The following is a 20,401-nucleotide window of genomic DNA, read 5'->3' on the forward strand; positions in this document are numbered from 1 at the left end:
CCACCCTCTCGTCCTTTCCTCAACACAGACAGCAGGAAGTTCACCTTGGATCTGACCTGCAGCTCTACTAAAGAAGCAGCCCCTCTTCTCCATCTGAATTCAACAGGATGGCCCCACCCCCACCCTGGAGCTCTCATCTCCTGCTAGCCCAGGATGGCCCTTTGCCCGGAGAACAAGGCTCATTCCCCTCCACCTACAGGTGGCGTCTGGGGGAAGCCTCTCTTGCCTCTAACCTCTCTCTATTCTAACAGAGCCGTAAGCCACAGGCCACGGTAGCGAGTGGGGTGTCAGGGCCGCCTTCCTTGCTGTCAATTTTCCAGCGGGGCTTATCTGCACCTTCACATGGTGTTCTCTTGCCAGAGGAGTCAGGGGCTGCATGTGGCAACCAAATTATATAAATGCTACATCCTTCCCATCTGCCTACCCCCAATTCCCTGTCCTTTCTCTGAGGACAGCGGAGCGTCTCCTGGCCTCCACAGATGTTGGTATATTGTCACCTGTCCTTAGCTGATTAGTGTCTTACTCCAAATGCCTGGGGCTATCTCTCCACAGAGAGAAGAGGGGTCAGGGAGAAAGAGAGAGAGAGAAGACAAGTCTCCCCTGTCCCCTTTGCTGCCTAAGCTGCTGGCTCTGGGAAGGTGCTGGGTGCAGGAGGCAGGACTGTAGGGAGCAGGGTGGGGAGATGGTGCAGGGTGAGGTCAGGGAGGCATGAAAAGGAAAACCACAGAGGCCAGGAATTTTGAGGACCGTGAGCCTAGGATCAAGGCTCCCAGATGTTGTTGATTCCTAAACCTTTTCCAAACATCCTGTGATCATCCTCCACGTGCCATCACGACCCATGGTGGCCTCTCCAAGCTCCAGTGGTAGGAGCGGGTAATCTAGCCTTTGTATTTTCTCTCAGGCAGGAGAAAACGTGTGTCCCAGCGCCCCCCGTGGTCTACGCTTGGTGCTATGCACCTGAGGTCCCGGATCCTGGTCCCCCACAGACATCTGTGGTTTCCATGAACAGGAATGGAACACACCAGACCCAAGAGCCAGCAGATTAATAAGCGCCTTGGTGCCAAGGAGTCCTGGAAGGGAGTGTGGCTCTGTCCGTGTGAGCCCTTCTCCATGGTTGGAAGAATAGCCCAGAATTGGCTAACTCCTCATCGGAGTCATTGGCCCCATCCCATTGTCCCATTCAACTTTTTTCAGCAATCCTAAGACAGCTGATATTCTTTCCAACTCTCCAGATAAGGAAGCTGAGGCTCAGATGGCCAGACAGCTTTCCCAAGGTAACCACCAGCAAGCAGTAGAGCCAAGACTCAGAACCAGACCTCCTGATGGGCGGCGCCAATAATCCCGCCATGCCTCAAGCTAGAACCGACAGTAACCAAAATGGTGGCCACTGTTGAGGTGCGAGCTGCTCACCCTGCAAGGCGCGTCGAGAACAAAACAATCAGGAGTGAAGAGGTCCATCCGGCCCTCCCAAACACGTGCTCTCTGGTGCTCTTGTCTTCCTTCCCAGGTAGCCATGAACTGAGCCGGCTCATGTTAGACATGGTCCCCAGTGAACAACAGCTGTAACATGAATTCTTCCGCACACCCACCATCAACTGCCACCTGCAACCATGTGCACCAGCATTATAACCTCACTCACCCCTGCCCGCCTCCCCTGGGGATCTATTCAAATCTAGTCAACAGAACAGCAGGGAAAAGAGGATAAACCTATATCAACACTCTATTTCTCTTCGTCTCTCTCCTTGTGAAAACAAAAGAGAAACCACGCAAAGCCTCATCCGATATTCACTAGGAGTCCTCCTGACATGATCCCAGGAAAATAAGTCCTTTTCAAACCCGTGGTTCCGGTGCATCCTCTCCTGAGACAGCACGCAGAGCAGGCCGCGTGTGGGGCTCTGAGACTGGCAGAGGCACTCGGCGGTAAGGCTTAATTATGATTCATGGAGTTGCGTTGTGGAGATGGTTTAAAGCCACTTAATTAGTGTAGGAATATACCGCCATAATTATCCTGAAATATGACCTAATTAACCTATGGAAAAGCCAGGCCCACTGCTCAGGAATGCTGGAGACATTAGTAGTCTATTAATATACTCTGTCTGCTCTCGAGCACTGCATTGGGGGCACACAGGGCTGGGGGGCGCAGACAGAGGAGAATAGGGTTTGCCCTGAAGGGTGATGATGTTTAAACTGTGTGAAGTGGGCAGAGAAAGGAGAAGGGAATGCTATTTACTGAGCACCTATTATGAGCCAAGCAGTGTTAATCCGTTTCTTCTTTAATCTTCGAAACAATCCTTTAGGATAGATTTTAAAGTTCAGAGAGGTTCATTAACTGACCAAGGCCACACAGCCAGGAAGTAGCTGAACTGGAAGTCATTCTCTAGTCAGGCTGCTCCTAAGGCCATACTCTTCCTGTTGTTACTCACTGCCTCTGGCAGACACAAAAGACTCAGGGGAAATGAACAAGATAAAGAAAAGAGGCCCTTTCAACTCTAAGAAGGTGCCTCTCCCTCTGACAGTTTAGAAAAATGGAGTCATTCAAACTTCCTGAAGGCAGGTTCGAGCTTACAAGTATGCTGTGTAGGCTGGACACTGGAAAGCCCCAGGAATCCTCACTCACATAGGCCACAGTGGGAATGATGGCCCACTACTGAGAGCCTGCACAACCATTCCCAGCAGTCCTGGGAGACTTCCCTCTGTGCCTCCTTGACTTCCCTTCCCACCCAAGTCACCAGCCCCAACCCAGGCTTTGAGTCCAGATGTTGGCCCAAAGCCAGAGAAGCCACATCTGGGATAATCCTTAACAGAGCCAGATTTGAACCCAGTCCTCCCCTGGGGAGACCCAGCGCCCAGGGTCACTTAGGCCCCAGGATGAAAGTCCAGAGCCCTCCAGGGGGAGCCCAAGAGCCAGACTTCCGCCTCAGAGTCTGTCTGGCCAGCAGGTCGAGGAATATTCCAACAACGTCCTCATTCTTCCCTGATCAAAGGAGCTTGGATTGAACCTGCTGTAATCATCCGTCGGGGAGTTTGCTTAAAATTCCCCTAATTACGGGAGAGCAGAAAATTGTTACGCCTCAGACTGAATAGAGAAATCGAAGGCGCTCTGCTCCCAGCTGCCTGGGGAGACAAGCCAGGATGGGAATAGAAAGGCTGGGAGAGGCGGGGGGCGGGGGGGGTGACAATGGGTGGCAGCAATGGGAGGGAGAGCCAGGGAGTGGGAGAGGAAGGGAAGGAGCCTGCTGCGAGGGGGGTGGGCGCATGGTGGCTGGCTCAGGTGGGGCACGCCGCCTCCCCTGCAGAGAGAAGGGTACGAGAATGGAAGGGCAGCCATGTAAGGCAGAATTAGCCAGAATGCACCCTCCTGTAGCTGGAGCTAGTTTTCTAAAGAGGCTGGGGGAGCCCATAACTCTGGCTCAGTTTAGAAAGTAGATTCTGGAATGTCCTCCCTGCCAGGAGAGGGAAGGGAAAGAGCAGATGGACAGGTCAGGAAGGAAGCTGGCCGGGCAGACTGCCTCCAGGTACCCTCTCTGGGCTCTACACTGTTCCAGGCACATTGAGGGGTCCAGAGGAAGGAGGAGGCACGGGATCCCTGCCCTTGGGGAGTCTCAGTCTGATGGGGGAGACTGAGCATCACCCCCAAAAGTAAGGCTCGAAGAAACCCTACACACCCATGACCAACACAAGTTGGCCTTGAACTATAGGAAGGGGATCAGAAGGTGCTGAAGAGGGTGGAGTCAGAGGGGAAGGCTTGCTGGGGAGGCAAATGCTGGGCCAGAGAAGGCAGGTGGAGGAGCAAAGATGGGACAAGGGAGGGAAAAGTTTTAAAGAGCCCTGCAAAGTACCAAAGCATTGTGGTTACCAGACTCAGGGAGGTGAAATCACTTATCTAAGGTCACACAGCTCATCAGTGGCTGAGATGGGGCTCAAGCTCAGGCTTCAGACTCCTCGTCTGTGAGTCACACCCCCATGGAATAAAGTAATGGGGGGGAGGCGGCGGGGCAAAAGGTGGAATGCTAGAAGGAAAGCTGAGGTCCACTCACTGACTACTCAATGTCAATAGTAAGGAGCAAGCAATATTCTAAGGGTCCTCCTTTGCTAGCACTGTCCCCTCCATGAGCTCCTCAGGCTCCCCACCCACAACAGGGTGGAAAAGGCTGATGCTCCAGGATTTTGTCACCCTTTCCCCAGGGACTTCTCAGCATCTCACTCAAGTCCCTGAGTGGGCCCCCTTTGGTTCTCCGAGGGCCCGGCTGCCCCACCATGTCTGTCCCACTTACAGAGTGGCGGGATGGGCTGAGACGGGGGGCTTCCAATCTACAGAAATCCACTCAAACTGGCATTTCAATAAAAGGGGAAGTTTACTACAAGGACACAGGAGTGTCTTGGAGGCAGGAATGTGGTCAAGGACTGGTATGAAGGACAGGACAGCCCACAGGAACCAGGAGCTCCTGCTCATCATCTCGCCCTTCTGCTTCTCCTGGCGCATCTGGGCAGACCCAACACTCAAGATGGCCACCACGGCTCCCAGGGCCGCACATGACAAAGAAGGGCGCGAAGACACTGCCCTACTGCCTGCCGATCCCCCCAAGATGAACTCTGACTGGCCCAGCTCGGCTCAGGCGCCTGTTCTGATCCGATCCACCTCCGTCCAGGGGGCTGGGTCACGCGGTGGCTGCTGTGGGCTCACCAATGCGTGGCAGCTGGCTGAGTCAGGGGCCACGGTGAGTCAGACGGGAACGCCACAACTGTCCCCCACAGCAGTGAGAATACCCCTGGGTGGCATGTATGTGGCGGCCGGGCCTGAGGGCGGAGACCCGGGCTTCCCTGTCTCAGCAGGGACTCTCAAGGTGGTCAAGGCCTCCCCCGGAAGCCGCACGCTGAGGGACACCCAGGTGGCCAGCTGCGGCCGAGGCCAAGCCTCAAGCAGGAAACTGAAGGGTGAGGGGACTCGGCCTGGCCCCTGGCCCCACGGGGGGCCGAGGTGTGCGGCGGCGGCGGGCCGGCCTGTGAGGGCTGGAGTCCTGGCACAGGGCCTGATGGGAAGGCGGGCCAGCCTCCTGGGCTCCAGGGTGGTTATCTGAGGCTGGGAAACCTGTACTTAGGAAACTTGACTATTTTCATGCTGTTTGTATTTTCTGTAATTACTTCCCTTTTGTTCTCCCTCAGTATTTATGGAAGTCCTTTGTGAAAATGCCAGCAGATCCCAGCAATGCCGAGAGGAACCAGCAAAGGGGTTTGTGTCTCTTCCTGGGCTCAAGGTAAAAGAGACACATCCTGGAGCCTGGGAATGGAGGTGGCAGGAACCTGGCCAGGAGGACAGGGGAGGGGCGGGGAGGGGGAAAAGGACCGTGGCTGAGAGGCTCCTCTTCCCCTGGCCTCTTTCCAAGCTCTTTCTCAAATATGGCGAAGCCCTGGACTTCCTTTGAACAAAGTCTACTGTCCAGAGCTGCCCACTTCCTATTCGCCCCATCTGGGGGCCGCCAATGCCACCCCCAGGCCAGTCTTGAACGTGAACTCCTGAAGAAGCTGTGCCCCCTGCATGCTCCGCAGGTGCTGGGGCAAGGACGGGGATCACACAGGTGCTAGCCCAGAGGAGGGGGCCCTGCCCTGGGAGCCAGGGAATGGGAACCTGAGTCCCTGGCACAAGGTCTTCCTCCAAGTTCAACTTCCCCGGCCCTGACATTTTGCTGGGCCCTACCTTAAAAACTCTACATGGGCATCAGAGCCACGTCAGGGAGGGGGGGTGCAGAGAGGCAGGGAGGTAGGGGAGCTCAGTTTCTCCCTGGGCTCGGGGGTTCTTCCCCGCAGTGAAGACATGCATAAGGCTCTGGTGTTAAGAGACTGTGGACGTACCCCTGTGGTTTCTAGGGGGCCATAAATGAAGATCCATAGTGGTAGAAAGGACCAATGATAGACTCATGGAGACCTTTGCCCTCTGATATTAAGTTATCCATAAGCAAATTGTCATCAAAGCACCACTGGAAGGTCCTGGCCCTGCCCGGCCCCCTCCCCACTGTGACTATTCCTGACCAGATGGAGTTGCCCTGGGTGGCTGAGCAGCCCCCAGGAGCGAGGTGTCCACAGGCAGAGAAGCAGCAATGACATGGGACATTAGGTGCTGATGGCTTTGCCGAGCAAGAGAATTGCAATTAAAGATGCAATGGGTGCCTCTGGGGGACTGTCAGACAAGGCTCCAGAACAAGAGTCTGGGAGCTGGGGGCTTAGTAAAGCAGCTGGGGTGGGGAGTCAGGCAGAGGGGAGCCAAGACAGGCCTGTGGGGGTGCAGCCTCCGCCCCTCTCAGCAAGCCCGTCAACAACACCTGCCATTAACTGGGTGCCCAACATGCCCCCACTAGAAGGCGGGGGAGTGCAACTGTCTCACTTTTACAGATAAGATAAGGAAGGACTGGAGGTTAGGTTGCTTGTCTGGAGCAGACAGTGGAGATGGAATTCAGGCTCAGCTCCACCTGGCACCGAAGTCAGGACTCAGAACCAGCCCGCCATGGTGCCCTCTCTGAGCATTCCCCTCCCCCCGGGGGCCACAGGGAGCACTGGCCCAGCTTGGGGCTTGGGCTTGCAGGCGGGGGATGGAGAGCTCGCCCAGACTTCCTGGCAGCTCCACGGCCACCATCACCGCTCCACCCTTTTGTGGCGGAGGAAGAGGAGAAACATCTGGCCTGGGTGACATGTGGAGACTATGAGGTGGCAGACCTGAGCTCCCCACCCACCGCGCTCAAACCTCCCGCGTCAGGGAACCCCGCTCCTGATCCTCCCACCTCGGGCTTTAGGCAGGGACATCACCGTCACAAACAAGCACTGCCTTATCTCTACCAAACACGCCTGAAGGAGGGGCACCTGCACCACTCTCCTGGCCCTGCTCATTTGCACACGCCCACCATGCCCCAGAATGGCCCTGAAGGTCAGGCGATATGTGGGAAGCAGCCTGTGAAAAACTGCCCTTTTTAGGAGCTGAGCATATCGCACCCAAAATGGAGGATGGGAGAGAGTGGGGGAAGGGAGAGGGGAGACGAGATGAGAGGAGAAATGAGATGCTCAGATGCCCCCCAAACCTCATGGCAGCAATGGTGAGCTGGGGGTCAAGGAGCAGCCGAATGGGGGGCTGGGGGCCAGAGAGACTGAGTCATCCAGTCTTGGCTCAAACCCACTCCCTCTGGCTGGGTTTTGAACCTGTCCAGGAAAGACTCTTACCACAAACCGCCCACGTGGGGCACTGTTCCATCTGGTCAGAGCCCAAGGAGGTGAAGGGTATCTGAGTTCTGAGGCTGCCCGAACGAGTGTCACTAGTTTGCTGGGGAAACCTGGGTGCCCGGGGCCCACAGGACTCACTCCTGAGAGCAAAAGAGCTGATGAGAACCCCGAGGGAAAGGGGGGAGCTTGGGGGTTCAGAAAGGGAAGACAAGAAGTGAGGGAATTCAAGACGAGGCCCTATTTCACCTACAGCACCTGTCCCTTCCTTCCCACCAGCCTGAACCTTATCCATCCTTCAAAACCCGCACAGAAATGCCACCTCTTCCGTGAAGCCTTCCCTGACCTCCAAATGAAGTTTGCTCTCTCCCTAAGTACTTTATCCCCACTGACCTCCTGAAACTTGTCACTTTCTTCCTTGCATTGTGCCGCCCGGGCTAGCATGGAACTCTACAGGGCAGGTCAGCTCTTGCTTCTCACCCCATTACAAGGGCTCTGTAACTACTTGGATAAAGGGAGACTGACGGAGAAGAGGGGTTCACTATGGAGCTGGACAGGCGGTAGAGCACTCAGATCAGAGGACGCATGAGGGATTCGGGAAACATCAGCTGAAACGAGACTCAGAAGAGCTGTTGCTTACTCCCTGAAGTCCAGATTGCATTCAGGATCAACGAGAAAAGAAGCCTGTTTTTCTAGAGTCCTGGGGAACTGAGAAACCAAATGTAGTGCCCTCACAGGAGGGGGGAGGCACCGGTGGCTGGGAGAATAAGCCAGAAGGGGAAAATGCCCCCACCCTCCATGTGGTTTTGGTAGTGGTTGAGCCAGAAATAAAAATCACTTATTTGTTTAATGGTATTTTTCACTTCAGGTATTCTGTTTCCATCTTTATAAGTTCCATTTCGTTTTTGAAATCTTCCATTTTTCTCCTCATTGTATTCATGCTTTCCTCTACAGTTCTGAGCATATGGAGCATATTTGTAATCCCTGCTTTGGCATCCTTGTCTGCTAATTCCATCATCCTTCTTATTTGGGCATCTGTGTCTGTTGATTGATTTGTCTTCTGGTTATGGCTCGTGTTTCGCTTTTTCTTTGCATGACTGTTATTTTTTTTATTAGGTGATGGGTACTGTGAATTTTGCATTGGGTTCTGGATTTCGTTGTGTGCCTTTAGAGAGAGCGGGACTCTGTTCTGGCTCCCGGTTATTTGGAATCACTGTGACCCTATGAAGTTTTGCTCTTAAGCTCTGTTAGATGGGTGCAGAGGGCAGCCTTTGGCCTCTGACCAAGGTAACATCCTTCTGAGGACTGTATCCATTGCACCACATACAACAAGCCCTCTCCACCCTGACACATACAAAACTGAGCCATTCCCAGCCCTGTGTGAGCTCAGGAATTGCTCGGTCTTCTGCTTTCCAGCAGCTCTCTCCCCAACCTCATGGTGCTTCACCCCGATTATGTGCAGATCAGCGTTCATAGTTAAAGTTTCCAGGACCTTTCTGCAGACTTTCAGAACTCTGCGTGGACAGCTTCCCCTCTCCAGTGTTCTTCCTTATGAATTCTAGCCTACTCGGCCCCAGTCTCAATCCTCAAACTTGGGTCCCAACTCAACCCCCAAGCTCTGTCTGGGATCCCCCCTCCTTTAGTTTGGCCTGGAGGTAAACTGATGCACAAGTGGGGCCTCATTTCTCTCAGGGACCCCCTGTGCTACCTGTTGCCTCCTGTCTGAAAGTCATTGTTTCAGACTTTTTATCCACTTTTCAGTTGTTTTCATCAGATGCACAATTACTGTAGCAGCTAACTCTTCTGTGGGCAGAAGGGGAAGCTTCCTGGGCAGTAACTATTCATGGGGACAGTCTCCTATGAGAAGGGAGGAGTGTCTGCAGTAGTGTGCTCAGGAAGGCCTCACTAGGAAGGCAAACAGAAAAGTCCTAGAGGAAGTGAAGGAGTGAAACATGCATGCAAAGGCCCTGAATCTTGCTCCAGGAACAGCCGGGAGACCAGTGTAGCGCTGGGGGTTCCAGTGACAAAGAGACAAGTTCTGAGAGACCAAGGGGAGGGGCCAGACGGTGAGGAGCCCCACAGGCCCCAGAAGGAGACCAGAGGCTTTCTGTGATCATCCAGACACGAGAAGGTGGGAGCTTGGGCCTGGGTGGTGGCCAGTGAAGTCAGAAGATTCTGGGTGTTACGTTGAAGGACTGGGCGAGAAAGGAGTCAAGGATGACTCCTCAGTTTTTTGGCCTGGGCAGCCGGAAGGGTAGAGTTGCCATTGACCGATATAGGGAAGGCTGCAAGCTAACGGGTCTGCGTGCTGGGGGCAGTCCGTTGGAGTGTGGACATGTTAGGTTTGAGATGTGTACTAGACACCCGCATGGAGATATCCAGCACAGAGGGAATGAAGCTGGGGAAGGAGCCCACCTGTGAGGTCTGGCCTAGTGATGCCCAAAGGTCACCAGAGAGCACCCTAAGGATCGTACTCCACGGAATACCCTTCTGCCACCACAGAAGGGGACAGGAACTGGCAAACCAGGATGGGCCCTTCAGAGGCCAGCTCATCCCCCTTCTCATTCCAAGAAAGTTGGCTCAAGCCATTAAGGGCTGTCAGGGGCCATCCGTGCCCAGGAGCCATACACTGGGGCCCCAAGGAAAGGCTGCATCCACGGCTCTGTCCCCCGGGGCCCATCTTTGCTCCTTCACAGGCTGCCTGGTCCCCACTCATGACTCTGGACAACAACATTTGCTGCCCTTGGCTCTAGAATGGCTCACCTGATACCCTGCCCTTAACACTTACTCCCCCCGCCCCCCCCCGGCAACTCTGCCTGGTCCCTCTAACCAGGACGCTTGTTGGCTGTGCTTCCCAAGCAGCTGCTGCGACACCTCTCCCTTCAGGCTGCCATCACTCTGTGGGCTAGCAGCAGCTGGGATATGACTCAGGGGAAGATCTCTCCCACCCCCAGAAGATCTCTCCCAACAGCCGTGGGATCTGCAAGTCCTTCCAGATACCTAACCTCCGTCCCCATCATTTCATCCTCTGTCCTTTTATCTAATGCCCTCCACCTGGAACAAATGGGCCCCCAGCGGCCCCTTCATTTCCTTCTCCGCTTCTGCTCCTCCCAGGTGCTCTCCCCTCCCTTCTGTTCTTCCACATCTCCGGCACCTTCCTCACTCCGTCTGGTGCCCGCCCTGCGCTCTCACCTCGCTCCATCAGTGGACAGTTCATCTCAGACAGTTCAGGGGAGTGGAGAGGAAACCCTTGCTGACTCTGGTGAAGGTCCTTTTCCCTCTTCACCCTGGGGAGGTCACAAGTTAACTCGATGCCCCCAGAGTCCTCTCTGCTCCAGATGGCTCCCCTCCCTCAGACACCCCCACGATCTCGCTACGTTGTCCTGCTGCGGTCCTGGCAGCGTCCTGGCATGGCTGAGAGGCCCGTCCCTCCGGAGACGAACACCTTCACCTCCACAGTGACAGCCCCTCCTGTTCCCCTGCCCCTCACACACACGCACACACACACACACACACACACACACACACACGCACTGCCCCTTAAGTGATGGTGAGGGCACTGGCCAAGTGATCCATAGCTCCTTTTTCTTCTACTGCTGCGGTAAAATATGGACAGCAAGAACCGCGGGAGAAATGAGGCATGAAAATTAATCTGCTTTACAATCCTCATGAATATTTAAAAGCTGATGAATATGTAACTACATTTCTTTTCTCCTCCATTAGTGTCTGCTTTTGAGTTACTCTACAGGTTCCTTTGGGGGCTGGTTGGCTAGACTGATTTTTAAATTGGCTTTACAGGTGCTGATAGCTCTTGGGTTCCCCCCACCCCCATCTGGAGAAGAGGATTTGTCCCTTTAAAATTCCTCAGGAAGGCCTGGCAGAGAGAGAGACCCAGAGAAGCCCCTCCCGACCTTACACTGTGGAGGCCCAGAGACAAGGACAGAGCACACCCTTTTAAGGATAAACCACCTGCTTCTTCCTGAGCTTCAGTTTCTCCTCACTCCCCACCATCATGGGTCTTTCAAGGCCCTAGTCCAAGGGGGGCTTGAGAAACCAAGAAATTGAGCAGCAAAACGTTATTTTTTGTCTACTCAGAAGAATCCGGTATTAAGCTGTTTGGTACTTTGCACAAATCTCCTGGTCCCTGGAACCAGTCATTCCATCTAGAACCACCCTGTGGAGCATCTGGCCACCCTCTGGCCTACCCTCCCTGCCACTCCTCTTTGGCTACTCTGGGAGTCTGCTTCCCACCAATTCCAACCATCTGAACCAGGTTGGGGGGGAGGGAAGGCTGCTCACCCACCTCCCCACAGCCATCAATCACCCCATAGCAGAGCAGAAGGAGCAGCAGGCCCTCTTCCCAGAGCAGCAAGCTTTATCCTGGAGCCTGAGGCAGGATCCAGCACTGAACTGGCATCCTGTAGAGGGAAGGCTGAGTCTCGGCTGGGGGAAGGAAGGCACCGTGGGGCAGGGCAATGGGGTGTGGGAGCCATCCATCCTGCCAAGTTCCAGAACACAGCGTAACCTGGGACAGAATGTGCAGAGGGTCCTAAAGCCTTGCAGCCATCCAGAGAATGTCAGGTTCCACAGTTAGCCCTTTGAACTCCAAGTCAGAATGGGACACAGGTAAAACTCGGGGGGCTCACCTGCCCACACCTGTCCTGTCTCTCCAGCCAACCTTCATTCTACCCAAAGCTTTGCAAAGCATTCCGCACTCTGTTTTGATCTTATTCCTACCTTCTAACGATCCTCAGAGTCTCTGTAATTTCTAGCTTATCAAATTCATGTCTGACCTTCCATCTCAATCATCAGCTCTCGGGACCCCTCACCCACCTACGTTCTCCACCCCTAGGCCCATCCAAGCTAACATGCTCACGATCCCAAACGTTTCACCCCTTCACCCCAGGCCTTCTGTTTCGCCTCTAATGAGCTTGTCATTTGCTTCCTTCCAGACTCCGCTCAAAACTGCCTCTGACAGGAAACCCTCCTTGGTTGACCTTGGCCCCAAGGAACAATCCTGTCATCTTTTCTGGGTCCCAGGTTCTCAGTGCAGAATCCACGAGGTGTTCATTGGCACCATTTTCATGTGCGTGCAGCATGGGAAGGGCTGTTTGTCACTCAGTGCCTTTTAAAGTGGGCCTGCTCACACAGATAGCACTCAGTGTCCCAGCTTCGTCCCACAATGAAAGCACAGCTGTGGTGTGAGTCTGCGGAAATACTCAGCAGGCCTGTCTCCTGCGTTCGTGCCGCCCTTCAGTCGCGCCTTCAGACCCGCTCTGGTGACTGGCCTGTCCTGCTGCAGGAACTTCCCAATGCAGGGACCCGGGACTCCTCTCCCTCCCCTCCCTCAACTCCTGCCCTGGGGTCACCTCACACGGGAACCTCTGGAGTGACACCAGGCTAGGGAGTGGCTGTAAGGGAGATCCTGCCCAACCTGGGAGACAGAGAAGGAGCTCTGACATCCAAGTCAGGAAACCAGGCTGAGGACGTGGCTCTGCCCGGTGATCGTGACCAAGCCATTCCCATTTTCATCATTCAAATGGGGATAAAAATCTGTCCCCCCATGGAAGGATTATGGTGAAATCAAATGTGAAAACGCTTTGAAAAGTATAGAACACAATATAAATATTGGTGTCTCTGCTGTTATAATAATTATAAACAATAAAGTTATAACTGTTACCATAAATACGTGAGGTTTCCCAGCACTCCCTGTGTTGAAGCAGTCCTCTTGCTGAGCACCACCCCCCCGCCCCCTTGCTCTCCTTCCCCTGGCCAGGGGAGGGACTGGGGTGCCCAGTTGGATGAGTGCCCCTGGGGCTCTGCAGCTCATGATCCCCAAGAGGTTCCCCAAGCGGCAACGTCACCCACAGCCCCTGGCCTCTCCGCTCTGCCTCAGCAGCAGGAACAAGAGCGTGCCTTGTCAGACAAGCCCTGCATCTCCATAGAACATGCTCCAAGCATAATTACCCATCGGAGAAGTGTGCAGGCCCCACCCTTATCACAGAGCTGATGCCACCGCTGGACTGTTGCCGCTCTGCTAGCTGAAGGCTCAGCTGCCCTGGACCTAGGAAGCAGGAATGGTTCTCCAGCTGAGCAGGGCCAGCTCAAGCCAAGCGCTAGAGGGGTGCCCCGGGCCCCTGGCCATGAGTAGCCGGGGAACCTCCAGCGGCCCAAGCAAATGCTGAGCCTGGCTTCTTCCCACCTTTTCATCACTCACCATGTTAGTCCCCGCCTGCCCATCTTGAGGCTCCCTCTGGTTGGGGGAGGTATCCACCCTAGGCTTCCTCGTCCCTGACAGGCCCCTTACTGGCGTTCCCACCCTCCATGACCCCACTGCCCCCAGAAGCTGAGGTGTCCCCCGCAGTGCTTGAAGATGCAGACAGGCAGTTAGAGGGGGTCCCCTTCCCCAGAGCCAGGTGCAGGGTAGGGCAAGAGAGGTGCCACTGCCTTCCACCCCCCCCCCGTTCCATCTATGTGCCTTCCCCAGGGAAACCACTCCCAGATAACCCTTTGGTCTTGCCTTCCCCACATCTCGCCAGGCAGTGGCTACGTGATTGACTTCACACTGTGAATGTCATTTCTCCCACTGTCTGGGTATTCCATCCGCAAGGGAAATGACCCAAGCCCCTGGGTCCAGCAGAGGTCTGCATCCTCCACCTACCAGTCTCTAGACAGTCTAAATGGTCTTTAGACCACTTCTAAAAGAGATGGGGAAATTGAGCCCTAAGGTGGGCACTTGAGTCCTTCAATTTGTTCCTCTGAATGGGGCTTAGGTCTGAGGGTGGGGGAGAAGCAGAGGACGTTTGGAGGTCCTTGGAAGCAGTCCTCCCAGCTAGGCTGTCAGAGGCAGCAGGGACACCAAAGATGCTCACTGTTTTTCCTTCTAGGAGTTCCACCCTGTGGGAGCAGAGGCTCTGAAGGAGGCTGATTCTGCTCTTCCTCTCACTGTCTAGAAACCCCCATCCACCTCCTCACATCCCACCCTCTGCCAGGCTGAGCCCCAGAGCAGGGCCTGCATTCTGCCAGACCAGAGCCTGCAGGGACTATGCTGTCCTCTCTTGAGCCAGGTGTGGGTTCCTCTGAGCAGCCCCAAGACTGTTCTGGGACCACAGCTCCCTGTCCCCAGGGATACTCTCCCTGGTGCCATCTCAGGACTTCTAGGGGAATGTCTCAAATCTAACCCCAGACTAAAACCCAAGCCAGACCCTTCCATCCAGGATTCTAAGATGTCCACACCATCCCTCGCTCTTAACCCCACATCCTGAGTCTTATCCCAGCCCTTCCCCATTTGAACTCCGCTTCTGCTGTAGTGACAGCTCTATGGGTAGGATGCATTGAGACAAATGGGGCTGTGATCAGCCAGCCATCAATATCTCTTAAAGGCCCATTCTCTCGAGAGCTGGCAGGTCCCTCCAGTCCCCCCGCCTCCCTGAGCCAAGCAGAGATCCCCAGGGCAGCTCTAGCCTCCCTCTTTCTCTCTCCTTTTCCCTTCCTGCTCTGGCCATATCAGTCAGATGGATTATGTCTTATTTCTCTTGGATATGGCTGCAGGAACCAAACAGCATTTAAGGCTATTGATTGTTCAAAAGGCCAAGTGTATAATGTACCAGAAAATTAGTTTGGAATGCCCTGCAGGAGAGCAGCTCCACTCTGGCCTCAGATTTACTCTGTTCTGCTGGGCCAGGAGGGGCATGGGGTGGGGGCCAGTGTACCTTTCACTCTCCCCAGGAAGTTCTAGGAAGTCAGCCTCTCCCTGGTAGCCAAGCTGGGGCCTTCTCACCAGCTAGTTTACCCAGGTGAGTTACATTATAGCAGTACCCCTCCTTCCCTTCTTCACTTCAACCCCACCCATTCATCATTTATTCCCCCCACCCCACGTGCGTACACACACACGTGCACACACACACACACACAATACACTCGTGTCACACACACCATGTTTTTTTAAATGCCTACATATATGCACGCACATGAGATAGTCCCAAGCTTACTAACAGGGGCATGTCACTCTCCCCTGTGTACACGTATGACTGTCTGGGCGTCCAGATAAAAGGCTTTCCCTCTGTCTAAAGACTCTTGTGCTTAGAAGAGTACCAGACACAACATAAGTGATCGCTGACATTTACCGATCTCGGTGGAATGGCTGCAGAACCATGGACAGCTCCCCGCCCCCTCCACTCCTGCCCCGCTCTGTGATCAGTTAGTTCACCTGACCAAAAACAGCTCCAGCTCACAGCCAACTGGAGTCACTATTAAGTTGGTAATCATGATAATGGCTTTCATTTTTGAGCACCTATTATGTACCAGTCACTAGCCAAGCTCTTTGTATGAATCATCTCCTTTGGTCCTCACGACCTCCCAGGATGGAGTTATTATTACTCCCACTCCACAGATGAAAAAACTGAAGCTCACAGAGGTGGTAATTCTCCAAGGTTTTCACTGAACTTGTCTAAATAACAAAGGCAAGGGCACTGAACTCCAGGGGCCCCTGTCAAACTGTACAATCTTCATATGACAATAACTTCACCAGACAGGTTTTCCCTGAAAGCAGAAGACGAGAGACTGACCTGTATCGACCCATCACGCATTTCCCATCTCCACCACAGCCAGCCCCAGCTGGCCTGGTGCAGACAGGAAGTGTGTGCTGGGCTGGCTCATCAAAAAGTGAGCAGGTATTCCTGAAGCCTGAAAATCAAGGCCAAACAGGGCCAAAGGCATGGAAATCTTGCAAAGAGGACACCTGAGAGGCTCAGAGAAGTGTCTGGAAGTGAGATAATGTCCAAGACAATGGGATGTCACAGACACACCAGGTTTAAAGAAAGGAAGATAGGGCGCCCGGGTGGCTCAGTTGGTTAAGCGACTGCCTTCGGCTCAGGTCATGATCCTGGAGTCCTAGGATCGAGTCCCGCATTGGGCTCCCTGCTCGGCAGGGAGTCTGCTTCTCCCTCTGACCCTCCTCCCTCTCATGCTCTCTGTCTCTCATTCTCTCTCTCTCAAATAAATAAATAAAATCTTAAAAAAAAAAAAAAGGAAGGAAGATAACCAGGACATTACCAGAAGCAATTGTCCAGCCCCTCTCCTGCCCTCCCAGAAGCCAGTGGAAATACTGAAAAGGGCAAAAGATTTAGTTCATTGAAAGGGATACTTAACAATGAGAATGACAGCTAAATTGTTCAGCTAACGCAAAGAAACAGACTCCTATAAAAAAAAAAAAAACGGAATTGTTTCATAAAAGGTTGAGCCAAACCTTTGTCATGGACAAAAGAGAAATCATTTCTACTTATTGTGTCTTCCAGATAAAGTCAGACTACGCAGCACCGATAACCCCACTGACCCAGGATCTGAGAACCAATGCATCTGCCAGGGGGACTCCAACTCCCCAGGCCCAAAAAGTGGCTCAAAATCATGAGGAAATGTCATGGGCCATTTGGTTTTGAGCATCAGTGTCCACTCGTCCCTCACCCCTCTTCCCCATCGAATAGCCGCTCAAGCTTTATTTCACACGTCAAGATTCTGAGACATTTGGGAGAAATCCTTGGCACAGCAATAGGCTGGGACCTGTGGAACAGTGAATGTCTATACCACATTTCACTGAGCAATGTTTTAAAGGGTAGTGAGCCAAAGTAGAATCACCTGTTTTGGTGCCTTACCTGATCCCTCAGACCTGAATCCACATCACTCTGGGGTATTTCCAAAGATACAGTTCACCCTGAAAAAGATAAATAGTCACCGACAGTCAGGACCATATGCCACAGGGGAGTTCCAAAGGTGCCGACAATGTGACATGATTGGTGCATGTACCAAACTGTCCAAGTGCGCTACGTGAAGGAACAACACACACTTGGATGTGGAAGTTCAGACATGTGAGAGGAGAACTTTAGTCTAATTTTTTGTCACATCGGCAGCAGGCCACTAGCTATGGATCCAAGCCCTTTCTTATGTTTGCTGGTCCTTATGCTGAGACCTGAAGGAGGGAGAAGACAAAGATGACTCAGTGGAGCAGGTGCATCCTACCTAGAGTCAGGACACCTGGGTTCAATTCTGGCTCTACCTTTAACTACCTGTGTGGCCGAAAACCTGAAGCCCATTGAGGCTCAGTTTTTTTTGTTTTTGTTGTCATGTTTTGTTTTGTTTTTCTCATTTCCAAAATGGTACCAATCATTGGTGGGATTACAATTCTGGCTAAGTGAGGTCGAAGACCTAGCACAGTTCTTGGCACACAGTATGCATTTAATGTATGTTAGTTGGTGCTTCTGGGGGGAAGGGGTCAGGCAGACACAGGTCCTGATAAAGGCCCAGGAGTTGTCCGGAGGCCTGGAGAAAACACGGGTGAAGATAGGAGCTAGAGACAGAAGAAGGGCACAAATGGGGGGAGGTGGAACTGACCCTAAGAGTCATGCTTAACGTGCAGATGTTATCTAGGGATGGGTCTTCCCACAGGGATACAGGAAGGAGACAGGGTTTCATCAGTTACTGAAATTAATCTAGGACCTAAACTCAGAAGAAGGAAGCAAGGTGTTCTTAGAAAGATACTCTTCATTATCCTAGTGAAGGGTTCAAACTGGCTCACACTGCAGCAAAAGAGGGCAGTTAGACAAGAAGAACTTCCAACTAGAGCTACAAACCCCTTACACAGGCTGCTCCCAGGGGCTCTACAAGGCAGACAGGCAATTGTCCAGAGACAGGGGAATGGATGAAATGGACTGGGGAAGCCCTAGTTCTTCCGCCTCTGAGATTCAGCCAGTTGGGGTCTCTCTTATGAGCAGCTCTCCAGCATGGGGAGGGGGCCCTGCCAAGCCCCAGGGAAGCAACAGGGTGGAAACTTAGTGGTAAGCAGCAGCGCTAATGAGTGCCAAGAATAACAGTGGCTTCTTAATGGAGCCCTTAATGAAGACTCATTTTGGGCTTTATTAACGTAGAGAAAAAGCACATATTCTCTCCCCCTCTCTCAGAGCGCAGGCCGAATAAAGAGCAGCCCCAAACCCGGGCCTGAGCCCATTCCCTGGATCCTGCTGGCAGTACCGTAATCGGCTCCGGGAAGTGGAGTGGGAAGGGCAGCTTCAGAGCCCTGAAACCTTCCTTCGCTCTTTGGACAACCTATTTGGATCCCTGGATCCCACATGGTCTTGGGGGGTAGATTTCCAGCTGGGCTTAGCGCTGCCATTTACAGACAGGCTGCAAATAAGAACACAAAGAAGATCCATTCGCACGGCGGCGGCAGTGATTTTAACAGGCAGATACATCCCATTAAATATTTAATTAGAATACAATCCCACCAAAGCTCTTCTACTATGAAAGACTAAAAATACAGCCCTCTAGGATTTATCTGAGGTCACTTATTACCAAATATAAGTGTCTATACCAAGTCTATAGTCTCTGTTGGCTTCAAATACAGCAAGAGGGATTCAGGTTAGACCTAGAAATTCAGAACTCTAAAACTTGCAGATGACCCTGGAGTTCATCTAATCAAATCCCCTGTTTTATGAGGAAACTGAAGCCCGGGGAAATTAGAAATTCATTAAAAGTCAGAAATAAGAAATTCATTTAAAAAATCAAATAGCCAGTTGTGTCTGAGTCATAATCCAGAACGTCCACGACAGCGCTCCCCCATGACATCAGCCTTTGCTGGCCCCCTTCTCCCAGGGTGATGGAACTTGGCTAATTAACCATCCCTGGGACTGGGCTGGCATGAGCAAGATGATATCAGGGGGTACGTCTGGGCTGGGACCTGGAGGTGTCTCTAGTCCCCAAATCTGAGCCCAGGATGCAGCTCAGGGTTTGCTTTGCTCAATCGTTCCGATGCTCAAAAGCTCTTTGTTGATTAAATAGGAGATCCCTATTTTGAAGATCACTGACACCCTAACCTCAAATGAGAAACCTCAGCAGAGGGTTGAAAATCATCCCTAAATAGTTCCACTGTCATCCCGGCCACACCTGCAACCGCTTCATCGATAGCTAATGCACAGTGACCAACTTCGTAAGAGGAATGCCCTGAGAGCCTATGAAGGGAGGGAGGGGGACTTTTTCCCCAGGAGCCTGAACCCTGCAGGGTGAGGACTTGCTCTGCTTGGTGCTGGGAAAGTCAGACAGGGGGCATCTCCGCCGGGGAGGACCCAACCTGATGGGGAGCAGCCCACCCCACCCACCCACACGCAACAGTGCAGCTGCAGAGTGAGGGCGGCGTGCCCCACATCATACTGGGTGCTGAACCCATGCTCTTTCTAACCTAATTTTCACAGCACCTTTGTCAGGTAAGTATTATTTTTGCATCTTTCAACAGAAAAGGAAAATGAGACACAAGTGGAGTAAGACACAAGCGGCTTTAAGTCAATTGCGGTAAAACGACCACCACGATGTCTAGAGGACACCGAGCACTGAGACGGCCATCACAGGGAGCCAGCCGTGGAAGGTCTCCCAGAAAAGGCGAGGGGTAGCTGGGAGGACCTCATTATCAGGTGGTAGACCTGTCAGAAAAGCAGCTGACGTTTAGTGAGCAACTGCTCTGTGTGCTGAGCTCTCTGCCATGCGACTCACTACACAATCTCATCTGATTCTCACAACCACCTTCTGAGATCGGCATTCTGATCCTAATGAGACTCAGGTTCAGAGAGGGCAAGTGACTTTCCCAAGGTCACACAGCTAGCAGATGACAGATTCAGGATCTGAACATACACCTGTCTGGTTCCAGTATGAGAGGACAAAACCCCTGGCTTGACCGGCAGGGACAGTAGCTGCCGGGGACAGGCTCAGAGGCCACTGGGGGAGACATCTCTTTCCTAGAATAGAGGAGCTTATTTCAAGAGCCTTAGCTCTGAAAATCGGGAGAAGGGACCAGGTGTGCCTTGACCCACAGGCATTTTTCCGGCCGGATGTGCCCTCCTCCCCCAGGAGGGCCCATGACGATGGCAAAGAAACACTTCAGGAAGATTCCATTAACACGCAAGGGGACTGCACGGATTTTCAGCACCACTACGGCCACTCGAATCTGTTTTCGCAGAGAGGTTTATGCCCCATCTGCTCACATGGCCCACAGCGCAGCACAACTCACCAGCAACTGCTGGTTGGCATCCTTGTGAGCCACACAGCTCGGCCTGCGATCAACAGCAGGGGCTTCCAAGGCAGACGGAACAAAGTTCAAGTTCTGGTTTCTCCAGCTCGAAGCCTCTGCCTCCTCATCTCTTAAGCAGAGCTAATCATG

General features: G+C 53.1%; 1 long non-coding RNA gene across 6 annotated transcripts in view; it reads right to left on the reverse strand.

The window, feature by feature from the left end:
- The window catches only part of LOC115943077 (uncharacterized), a 256,070-nt gene that overhangs the window by 109,645 nt on the left and 126,024 nt on the right, over positions 1-20,401 (reverse strand). For all 6 annotated transcript variants that reach the window (XR_014138904.1, XR_014138903.1, XR_014138901.1 and 3 more), the window contains exon 4: positions 16,854-16,912. This is a non-coding gene — a long non-coding RNA (uncharacterized LOC115943077). The remainder of the gene's footprint in view (positions 1-16,853; positions 16,913-20,401) is intronic.

The sequence above is a fragment of the Leptonychotes weddellii genome, chromosome 11 (genome assembly GCF_054177405.1).
Source record: "Leptonychotes weddellii isolate Sample4059 chromosome 11, ASM5417740v2, whole genome shotgun sequence".
Lineage (NCBI taxonomy): Eukaryota > Metazoa > Chordata > Mammalia > Carnivora > Phocidae > Leptonychotes > Leptonychotes weddellii.